The sequence below is a fragment of the Eucyclogobius newberryi genome, unplaced genomic scaffold (assembly GCF_026437365.1).
Source record: "Eucyclogobius newberryi isolate DKJ021-1_F unplaced genomic scaffold, fEucNew1.0.hap1 SCAF_13, whole genome shotgun sequence".
Classification (NCBI taxonomy): Eukaryota; Metazoa; Chordata; class Actinopteri; order Gobiiformes; family Gobiidae; genus Eucyclogobius; species Eucyclogobius newberryi.
This window is the reverse complement of record NW_027315757.1, coordinates 17,010,893-17,021,081: the sequence shown is the minus strand read 5'-3', so window position 1 is coordinate 17,021,081 and position 10,189 is coordinate 17,010,893. Positions and strand designations below refer to the sequence as shown.

The following is a 10,189-nucleotide window of genomic DNA, read 5'->3' as shown; positions in this document are numbered from 1 at the left end:
GTTTAGTCGAATTGTGTTGATTGTACTATATTTCATTCCCCACCAGAGGGCGCTCTCCAACAGCTTAAGAAACCTAAAGTGAGGTAAAAGCGAATACTTCTGTCTTTATTACAGAAGTGTTGGACTTTCTACACTGCGACAGGGGAAAGAGCATTTAACAGACTTCGGCTCTAAATCGTGAGAATTTTAAGTGTTTCCAACAAAAAATAAGCAACAATCTCATTTCCAGGGAAGAACTCATTTTATTGTTTATTAAAAATGGTGAAATATGAATAATTAAATATATAGTTTTCATAGGGAGGGCATCTGACACAGCGGGACGGGAGGGCATCTGGGAGGGCATCTGACACAGCGGGACGGGAGGGCATCTGGGAGGGCATCTGACACAGCGGGACGGGAGGGCATCTGGGAGGGCATCTGACACACAGCCTGGTCTGATCCTTTGTGCGCTGATGCAGTGGAAGCCCCGCCCTCCTCTGCATTATGACACTGTCTCTGCCTTTTCTCACGCGTCCTCCTCTTCCTCCTGCTCTTCCTCTGTCTCCCTCCTCACTCTCCTCCTTCTCTCTCTCCTCCTCACTCTCTCTTCCCTCCCTGTCTCCTCCCCCTCCTTCTCTCCGCCTCCTCACTCTCTCTTCCTTCCTCTCCTCCCCCCATTCTCTCTCTCCTCCTCCCCTTGCTGTTTCTTTCTCTTTCCTCCGCCTCCCTTTGCTCCCCTCCCCTCCTCCTCATCCCTCTCTTTCACTCTCCCCTTCCCTCTCCCTCCCTTCTCTCTCTCCTCCTACCCTTTCTTTCTCTCTCCCCCTCCCCCTTATCTCCCTCAGCTCTTGTCTTTCGCTGCGGACAGTGTTTTTAATAATTTATCACCGTCTTAAATTCAAATGACCCACAGCAGCAGCGGCTCTCGGAGGAAAAACAGAGAGACAGTGAAGGAATGGAGAGAGAGAGAGAGAGAGAGAGAGAGAGAGAGAGAGAGAGAGAGAGAGAGAGAGAGAGAGAGAGAGAGAGAGAGAGAGAGAGAGAGAGAGAGGAGAGAGAGAGAGAGAGAGAGAGAGAGAGAGAGAGAGAGAGAGAGAGAGAGAGAGAGAGAGAGAGAGAGAGAGAGAGAGAGAGAGAGAGAGAGAGAGAGAGAGAGAGACGACGAGGGAGGAACGCCAGAAGAAGAGGATGGAGAGAACGAGGGAGAGAGAGGATTGAGAGGAGAACATGGACACAGGATTGTGATGGAGCCGCAGCCCAGTCCCTTAGCGACGGTTGCCCTGACAACCAACTCCTGCTCGCCCTAGAAACGGGATGGGGGGGAACAGAAGTTTAGACTCGTTTAAAGCTCCAAACGTGCCGCATTTTTCAGCTTTCGATGACACGACGCTGCACGGAGGAGGCGGGGGCAGTGCAAATAAGGCTAACAACAGTAGCTGCGGCTATAACAGAGCGGCGTATTATCGTTCGCGTAGAGTAACTGAAAACGTAGAGATGTGCTCGGATCTGAAGAAAAACTGTGGATTAGCCCAGACTTTGGTGAGTTGTAAATCAGAGGTCAGGAACCTGTGCTCTGGTGGTCATTAGCACCGCACAGACGTTAGCAACATTAGCATAGTATTTTAGTAGCATCGCACAGAAAAACGAGGGAGAAATAACACAAGAACTATGAATACTTTAACCACCGGACGTTAAAATCGGGGGATGCCTCATTTCCCACCTCGGTCCCCCCACGTCGCCCCCTGCAGCTGAAACCCCGATCAGCGCTTTCGTGACGTCGTTCTCCAGCCTCGCCGTCCCGTCTCACCGCCGCCGCCGATCAGCAGTTTCAAACCCGCTCACTCGTGCGCTCAAACCTCCGAGTCTTCGCCGATGCCGCTCCGGATCAGGAACGCTCGTCAAAAGTCCGCGCGGAACTCACCTTTCGCCGCCGCCTTCGACCCAAAACACCGGTTCAAATCTGCCAAAACGCCTTTTTACGGTTGCTAGAAAACTCTCCCGCCGCCACTTTTTATTATCCCGCCTCCACGTCGGCGGCTCTTGCATATCGCAAACGGTGTGAATGCGTGAAAAGATGTGTCGTTTTAGCCGACTGTCGTGTTTCCAGCGTCGCACCGTTCTTCGTGCTGAATTCGCTCTCAGTCGGTCGAACCAGGACGAATAAAACGGTTCTAGTTTCTCACTTAAACAAATGTAAACTCCAAAGGAAACGTACGGTGATCGGTATCAAATTTGTTTGAGCTGATTTGGAGTTTTATGGATTAAGTCGACAACCTTTGTGTCCGTTTTCGTTTGGTGCGGATCGGCCCGGTGGTTTTCCAGAGAAGAAAACGGGGAAGGTCAGGGGGGTCGGAGGTGTTTGTGTTTTATTGTTTTGTGTGAGGCCCGGTCGCTCACAGACACATGCAGCGGCGCGTTCTGCAGCTAATGAGGTCATGCTCCGAACATCAGGCCACCGCCGTACAAAAATACAAACGTACAAAAGAACAAACGTGAAAAAACAACGAGAGAGAGTCCACAAAGATCTCTGGAGCCGCTTCAAACCCAAACATTCGACGCTTGAACACAAAGTGAAGCTGAGGATCTGAGGCCAAAGGGACGTTCTTCCTCCAGAGAGAAGACAGTGTCCTTCACAAAGACGTCTGCGCTCGTGTGGTCAGACGCACAGGTTTAATTTCACTTTTTAAATGAGTAAGTTCTGGTTGAGTTTTAATTTTCTATTGTTTTTTCTGTGGAGCAAACACAGGTCCGTCATATTTAAAAACTGAAAATTTAAAATGTGAGGCTGAAAAAGCAAGTTTTAATGTTGAACTTTGAAAAAAAAACAAAAAACACACACAAAAAGTTCTAAAAAATATTTTGAATGTCAACAAATCCATTTTATCTTTTATTTTTTTCCCCATCTTTCTTTCTTCCTCATTTCAAGGCATTACTTTTTACCTCGTTGCAGCGAGGGGCAGGGCCTTCAAGTTCAGACCAAAAAGTTTGAATCTGAAAAAACTTGAATAAACTCAACACTGAATTTGAAAATTATTTAAAATTTTGAAATATGGGAAAAAGTTCTAACTTGAAAATAAGAAATACATTTGAAAATTACAACAACAAAAAATTAAAAAAAATCACAGTTCAACATTAAAACTTTCACATTTTTGTTTTTCTGTTTGAACAATTAAGAACTTCTTTTGTCTCCAAACACTTTTTACTTTTCACACATAGTTTTTGAATCATTTTACCTGATCATAAGCTTTCATTTGATTTTAAAAACTGAATTTCACCCAAAACGTCTCTTTTGCCTTTCGATCCTCAGCTCTGTAAATACAAGAACATCAGGAAGTGAAAAGTCACAGGTGGAAAACTGCGAGAAACCCACGAGTTTGTTCGGAATCCGTGGATATATTCTCCAAAAGTCATAACGCTATTTGTAAATCACTTTTAAAATGTATGTGAATTAAAAAAGTTGACGATACAGATGTGTGTGAGTAAAAATGGTCAGAAATCGTGTCAATTGATGTTTTTTTTCTCCGTTTTTCTCACAATCATCCTCACACTCGGTTTAACATAAAAACCCAAAAACGAGATTATTTTTCATTTACTTTTCCATTACGTGTTACATATTAGGGGTATAGTTGTAATATACGGTGTGCAAACGTAAATGTGATCTAAACGAGCGGGTGTCATCTCTAGAAACATACACGATACACGACACAGAGCGGGTTAAATACGTCCGAGAAGCGTGATGACGAGCGCTCGACATTCAATGATCCTCTTTCACACAGGACACACCAAAAAACCATCAGGTCAGTCGATCACAAAGGTTTAACTGCGACGGAGTGGGTCAAACGTCTAAGGTCAATCTGCAGGTTTTGCCCCGGGATTTCACTTCGCAAATGAAACGCTAATTGGAGCTAACAAAGTGTGTGTCCTGTGTGAAAGCGTCTGGAGCGAAATGTAGCGCAGTAACAGTCTGAATCCGAACGAAAGCTGCGTCGGTCCGACAGCATTCACATTTTTGCATTTTGTGATTATTAGAGACATGCTACATACAGTACGAGCCGAGGAGGAGGGAACACTGCCCCCTGTCTGCGGGTCACACGGGCGCAGGGCGGCGCAGTAGCACGGTAGGGCTGTGACGCTAACCCTGACACTAACCCTGAAGCTAACCCTGACGCTAAGCGTGGTGCTAAACCTGAAGCTAACCCTGACGCTAAGCGTGGTGCTAAACCTGAAACTAACCCTGACGCTAAGCGTGGTGCTAAACCTGAAGCTAACTCTGGCGCTAATCCTGAAGCTAAACCTGGCGCTAATCCTGACGCTAATCCTGACGCTAACCCTGGCACTAATCCTGAGGCTAATCCTGACGCTAATCTTGAAGCTAACCCTGGCGCTAATCCTGAAGCTAACCCTGGTGCTAATCCTGAAGCTAAACCTGGCGCTAACCCTGACGCTAATCCTGAAACTAATCCTGAAGCTAACCCTGGCGCTAATCCTGAAGCTAACCCTGGTAATAACCTGAAGATGCTAATCCTGATGCTAACCCTGGTAATAACCTGAAGATGCTAATCCTGATGCTAACCCTGGTAATAACCTGAAGACGCTAATCCTGGCGCTAACCCTGACGCTAATCCTGACGCTAATCCTGACCCTAACCCTGACGCTAACCCAGAATCAGCTCAGAACACTGTTAAAGATGGGACGCTACCCCTGATGCTAATCCTGAAGCTAATCCTGACGCTAGGGGGTCAGCCCTATATTCCCCGAGACCTGGTTTAGGATTTGGGTTTGGGTTCTATGCAGCTACATTTTATGATGTAAAACCAGACATTTATGCACAATTATTGGGGCTGTGGAACCTGAGCCAGTAGCCTATGCTAGTATTAGCGTAGTTCCCCTGTGCATAGAAAAGGGAAAACATAGGTGCGCACTTCCCTTAGGCTAACCCTGAAGCTAACCCTGAAGCTAACCGTGAAGCTAACCCCTGAAGCTAACCTTGAAGCTAACCCTGAAGCTAACCCCGAATCAGCTCAGAACAATGTTGGAGCTGTGATGCTAACCCTGACGCTAACCCTGAATAGGCTCAGAACAATGTTAGAGCTGCGACGCTAACCCTGATGCTAATCCTGAAGCTAATCCCGAAGCTAACCCTGTCCCTGAAGCTAACCCTAACCCTGAAGCTAACCCTGAAGCTAACCCTAACCCTGAACCTAACCCTAACCCTGAAGCTAACCCTGAAGCTAACCCTGAAGCTAACCCTGAAGCTAACCCCTGAAGAGCAATGATAGAGCTGCGACACCCAGAATCTATCTTAGAAATGCATTTAAAATTATATAATTTTAGGTCATTTCAAAATAGCGTTAGCATCACAGCAGACGTTTCTCTTTCACAGCGACCAAACTCTGAGCTATTTTGGAATAAAAGTTGCTGCTTTGTGCTTTAGGAGGGTCAACAACGGACACGTTTGACTTAAATCCTAAAGTCAGAACTGATACAGACTCGTGTTGAAGACGTAATGGAGCCCAGGCCATTGAAACATTGTCGATTCATCTTCTTTTATACTTCCATGGTTCATACAAAACTTCCATAAACGTGGGAACATTTGTCCACGAAACAGCGCAAACGTTATATTACTTTATGTTATTTGTGCCGAGCTTTGTAACAAGATGACATTTCCTGGAACCAAAAGCCACATTGAAGCTTGGTCGCTGTGAAAAGGCTCGAAGTTTAGATTTAGTGTGCATTTTGTCGCGGTTTTTGTGGCGCATTTTGTGGCGCAGAGTACCTCAAGTGACAGTGCTGTTTTCTCCCTCAAAAGTTCAAAGTTCATGATAAAATCTTCAAGCAAACATTGTACATGTTCCAGTTTATGTACATGGTGCTTTTCTGTTAGCGTCTGTTAGCTCCCGTGGCTAATGGAGCGTAGTTGTCCGTAGTAAATATTGTAAACATGCACAGGATCCAAAAGTCACATTCAAAAACAGGCAAAATCTGTGAGTTCGTCCGTAGCAGATTCTTTAGTGTCGTTTAAATCTCAATCGAAACTTGAATCTGTCCCAAAATCAACATTCACTTCTGCTTCAGCGTCAACAGTCCAAACAGGCACATGATCTGATTTCATCTGGAAGCGTCGAGTTTAGGGAACGTTTACACTTTTATTACATTTTAGCCACGACAATTATTCTTCCTTTTTAAATTAGTTTATCTTTTCCTTAAACGCATGAGTTTTTGGTTATTGTTTAACGACTTTGTAACTTCTTAGAACCATTTAATTTTTAGTACAAAAGCATTTTTTTAAATGTCCAATTAATGTGCAAAAACTTTCTGTAAGTTGCTCAAATAAATAAATAAATAAATGAATAATTGGTTTGTTTTCCACAATTGTCAGTAATATGTAAATGTGCCTGTAATGTGCTTCTTGTTTTTATTCATTTATTGTCAATTATTCAAATCTGAATTGTTGAATAACACAGTGTTGTACTGTAAACGTAAGAATCTGTGCTGTGTGTGAGGTCATGTGACGCTTCAGTCTGAGGTCATGTGACGCTTCAGTCCGTGTGTGAGGTCATATGACGCTTCAGTCCGTGTGTGAGGTCATGTGACGCTTCAGTCCGTGTGTGAGGTCATGTGTCGCTTCAGTCCGTGTGTGAGGTCATGTGACGCTTCAGTCCGTGTGTGAGGTCATGTGACGCTTCAGTCCGTGTGTGAGGTCATATGACGCTTCAGTCCGTGTGTGAGGTCATGTGACGCTTCAGTCCGTGTGTGAGGTCATGTGACGCTTCAGTCTGAGGTCATGTGACGCTTCAGTCCGTGTGTGAGGTCATATGACGCTTCAGTCCGTGTGTGAGGTCATGTGACGCTTCAGTCCGTGTGTGAGGTCATGTGACGCTTCAGTCCGTGTGTGAGGTCATGTGACGTTTCAGTCCGTGTGTGAGGTCATGTGACGCTTCAGTCCGTGTGTGAGGTCATGTGACGCTTCAGTCCGTGTGTGAGGTCATGTGACGCTTCAGTCCGTGTGTGAGGTCATGTGACACTTCAGTCTGAGGTCATGTGACGTTTCAGTCCGTGTGAGGTCATGTGACGCTTCAGTCTGCGGTCATGTGACGTTTCAGTCCGTGTGAGGTCATGTGACGCTTCAGTCTGAGGTCATGTGACGCTTCAGTCCGTGTGTGAGGTCATATGACGCTTCAGTCCGTGTGTGAGGTCATGTGACGCTTCAGTCCGTGTGTGAGGTCATGTGACGCTTCAGTCCGTGTGTGAGGTCATGTGACGCTTCAGTCCGTGTGTGAGGTCATGTGACGCTTCAGTCCGTGTGTGAGGTCATATGACGCTTCAGTCCGTGTGTGAGGTCATGTGACGCTTCAGTCCGTGTGTGAGGTCATGTGACGCTTCAGTCTGAGGTCATGTGACGCTTCAGTCCGTGTGTGAGGTCATTTGACGCTTCAGTCCGTGTGTGAGGTCATTTGACGCTTCAGTCCGTGTGTGAGGTCATGTGACGCTTCAGTCTGTGTGTGAGGTCATGTAACGTTTCAGTCCGTGTGTGAGGTCATGTGACGCTTCAGTCCGTGTGTGAGGTCATGTGACGCTTCAGTCCGTGTGTGAGGTCATGTGACGCTTCAGTCCGTGTGTGAGGTCATGTGACGCTTCAGTCCGTGTGTGAGGTCATGTGACGCTTCAGTCCGTGTGTGGGGTCATGTGACACTTCAGTCTGAGGTCATGTGACGCTTCAGTCCGTGTGTGAGGTCATGTGACGCTTCAGTCCGTGTGTGAGGTCATGTGACGTTTCAGTCCGTGTGTGAGGTCATGTGACGCTTCAGTCCGTGTGTGAGGTCATGTGACGCTTCAGTCCGTGTGTGAGGTCATGGGACACTTCAGTCTGAGGTCATGTGACGTTTCAGTCCGTGTGAGGTCATGGGACGCTTCAGTCTGAGGTCATGTGACGTTTCAGTCCGTGTGAGGTCATGTGACGCTTCAGTCTGAGGTCATGTGACGCTTCAGTCCGTGTGTGAGGTCATGTGACGCTTCAGTCCGTGTGTGAGGTCATGTGACGCTTCAGTCCGTGTGTGAGGTCATGTGACGCTTCAGTCCGTGTGTGAGGTCATGTGACGTTTCAGTCCGTGTGTGAGGTCATGTGACGCTTCAGTCCGTGTGTGAGGTCATGTGACGCTTCAGTCCGTGTGTGAGGTCATGTGACGCTTCAGTCTGAGGTCATGTGACATTTCAGTCCGTGTGAGGTCATGTGACGCTTCAGTCTGAGGTCATGTGACGTTTCAGTCCGTGTGAGGTCATGTGACGCTTCAGTCTGAGGTCATGTGACGTTTCAGTCCGTGTGAGGTCATGTGACCCTTCAGTCTGAGGTCATGCGACGTTTTAGTCCGTGTGAGGTCATGCAACGCTTCAGTCTGAGGTCATGTGACGTTTCAGTCCGTGTGAGGTCATGTGACGCTTCAGTCTGAGGTCATGTGACGTTTCAGTCCGTGTGAGGTCATGTGACGCTTCAGTCTGAGGTCATGTGACGCTTCAGTCCATGTGTGAGGTCATGCGATGCTTCAGTCCGTGTGTGAGGTCATGTGACGCTTCAGTCCGTGTGTGGGGTCATGTGACACTTCAGTCTGAGGTCATGTGACGTTTCAGTCCGTGTGAGGTCATGTGACGCTTCAGTCTGAGGTCATGTGACGTTTCAGTCCGTGTGAGGTCATGTGACACTTCAGTCTGAGGTCATGTGACGTTTCAGTCCGTGTGAGGTCATGTGACGCTTCAGTCTGAGGTCATGTGACGTTTCAGTCCGTGTGAGGTCATGTGACGCTTCAGTCTGAGGTCATGTGACGTTTCAGTCCGTGTGAGGTCATGTGACGCTTCAGCCTGAAGTCATGTGACGTTTTAGTCCGTGTGAGGTCATGTGACGCTTCAGCCTGAGGTCATGTCATGTTTCAGTCCATGTCTGAGGTCATGTGACGCTTCAGTCCATGTGTGAGGTCATGTGACGCTTCAGTCTGAGGTCATGTGACGCTTCAGTCCGTGTGAGGTCATGTGATGCTTCAGTCTGAGGTCATGTGACGCTTCAGTCCGTGTGAGGTCATGTGACGCTTCAGTCTGAGGTCATGTGACGCTTCAGTCTGAGGTCATGTGACGCTTCAGTCTGAGGTCATGTGACGCTTCAGTCTGAGGTCATGTGACGCTTCAGTCCGTGTGAGGTCATGTGATACCGCGGCTCAGCCTTAAATGAATAGAAGTCTTCTCCCGCTGCTTCTGTGGTCAATAATTTAATAAAGTTTGGAGTTGGGGCAAATCCATTATTCAAACCGTGATTAAATTTTCAAATGCTTCTGCAAATTGACTTTTACCCACAAAAGTCTAGACCGCAGCTGACAGTGTTGTTCATGCTCTGGGCACATTGGTTCACGCTGAAACAAGTTGAGGATGAAAACTGTAGAGGTTTTACAGAAGGTTGAAAGCACAAACTTTACACTTTACTTAACATTTCGTTTTATATGAAAACTCTCGACTAACTTCTTCTGATTTAGAGGTTTTTAAATGTCTGATTTTCTAAAAATATTTCTTCTCTAATCTAAAGTGATCATAGTTCTGTCGTCGGTCTCTCACATTTAAAGTCGCTGTAAACGTTTCATGTGCATCAGTGTTTGCACAGTGTGGTCTTCTGCTCTGTTTGGATTTTAACGTTCAAATATTCAGTTTCACTTTAACGCAGGGCGGGGCAAACGGAATTACGGTATTAGTTTTGGGACCGTCCTGTAGCTCAGAAATATTGGACTGAGATTAAAAACGTTTTTGACTCGATTTCAGAGCGTTGGATCTGGGCCTCAAAACTCCTGCCATGGACTCGATGAATGGATCCCTTTGGAACAGCAGCGTGAAGAAGGCCGTTACATGAAAAGAATGACACAAACAATAATGGACCGGATTGACTTACGGAAGAACAAATCAGATTCTGAAGTAATTTGAAAAAAGGATAAATTTTACAGAAAAAAAATGGGGAGTTTACTCTGTGATATGTGGTTGTGTTCTTTTCTTTTCTGTTTTGTTTTTTAATATCGATCCTCATTGCCCAGGACCTACTTTAAAATGTCGTCTTGCGTCCGTTTGAATTATATTTCAGTTTAGACCGATCCATTATTAAACCTCCTTTGTCATGTTTTTTTTTTACTGGGTTTTGTCTCGTTTTATTCATTCTTCTTTTTTCATGTTTTTATAACTTTTG

At 46.2% G+C, this 10,189-nt stretch overlaps 1 long non-coding RNA gene across 1 annotated transcript; it reads right to left on the bottom strand.

The window, feature by feature from the left end:
- Positions 1-2,829: 2,829 nt before the first annotated feature.
- LOC140358100 (uncharacterized) lies at positions 2,830-6,140 on the bottom strand. Its single transcript, XR_011926694.1, has 3 exons — positions 5,181-6,140; positions 4,978-5,031; positions 2,830-4,488 (listed from the first exon to the last, which is right to left on the bottom strand). It is a non-coding gene; the product is annotated as an uncharacterized lncRNA (long non-coding RNA).
- Positions 6,141-10,189: the final 4,049 nt, after the last annotated feature.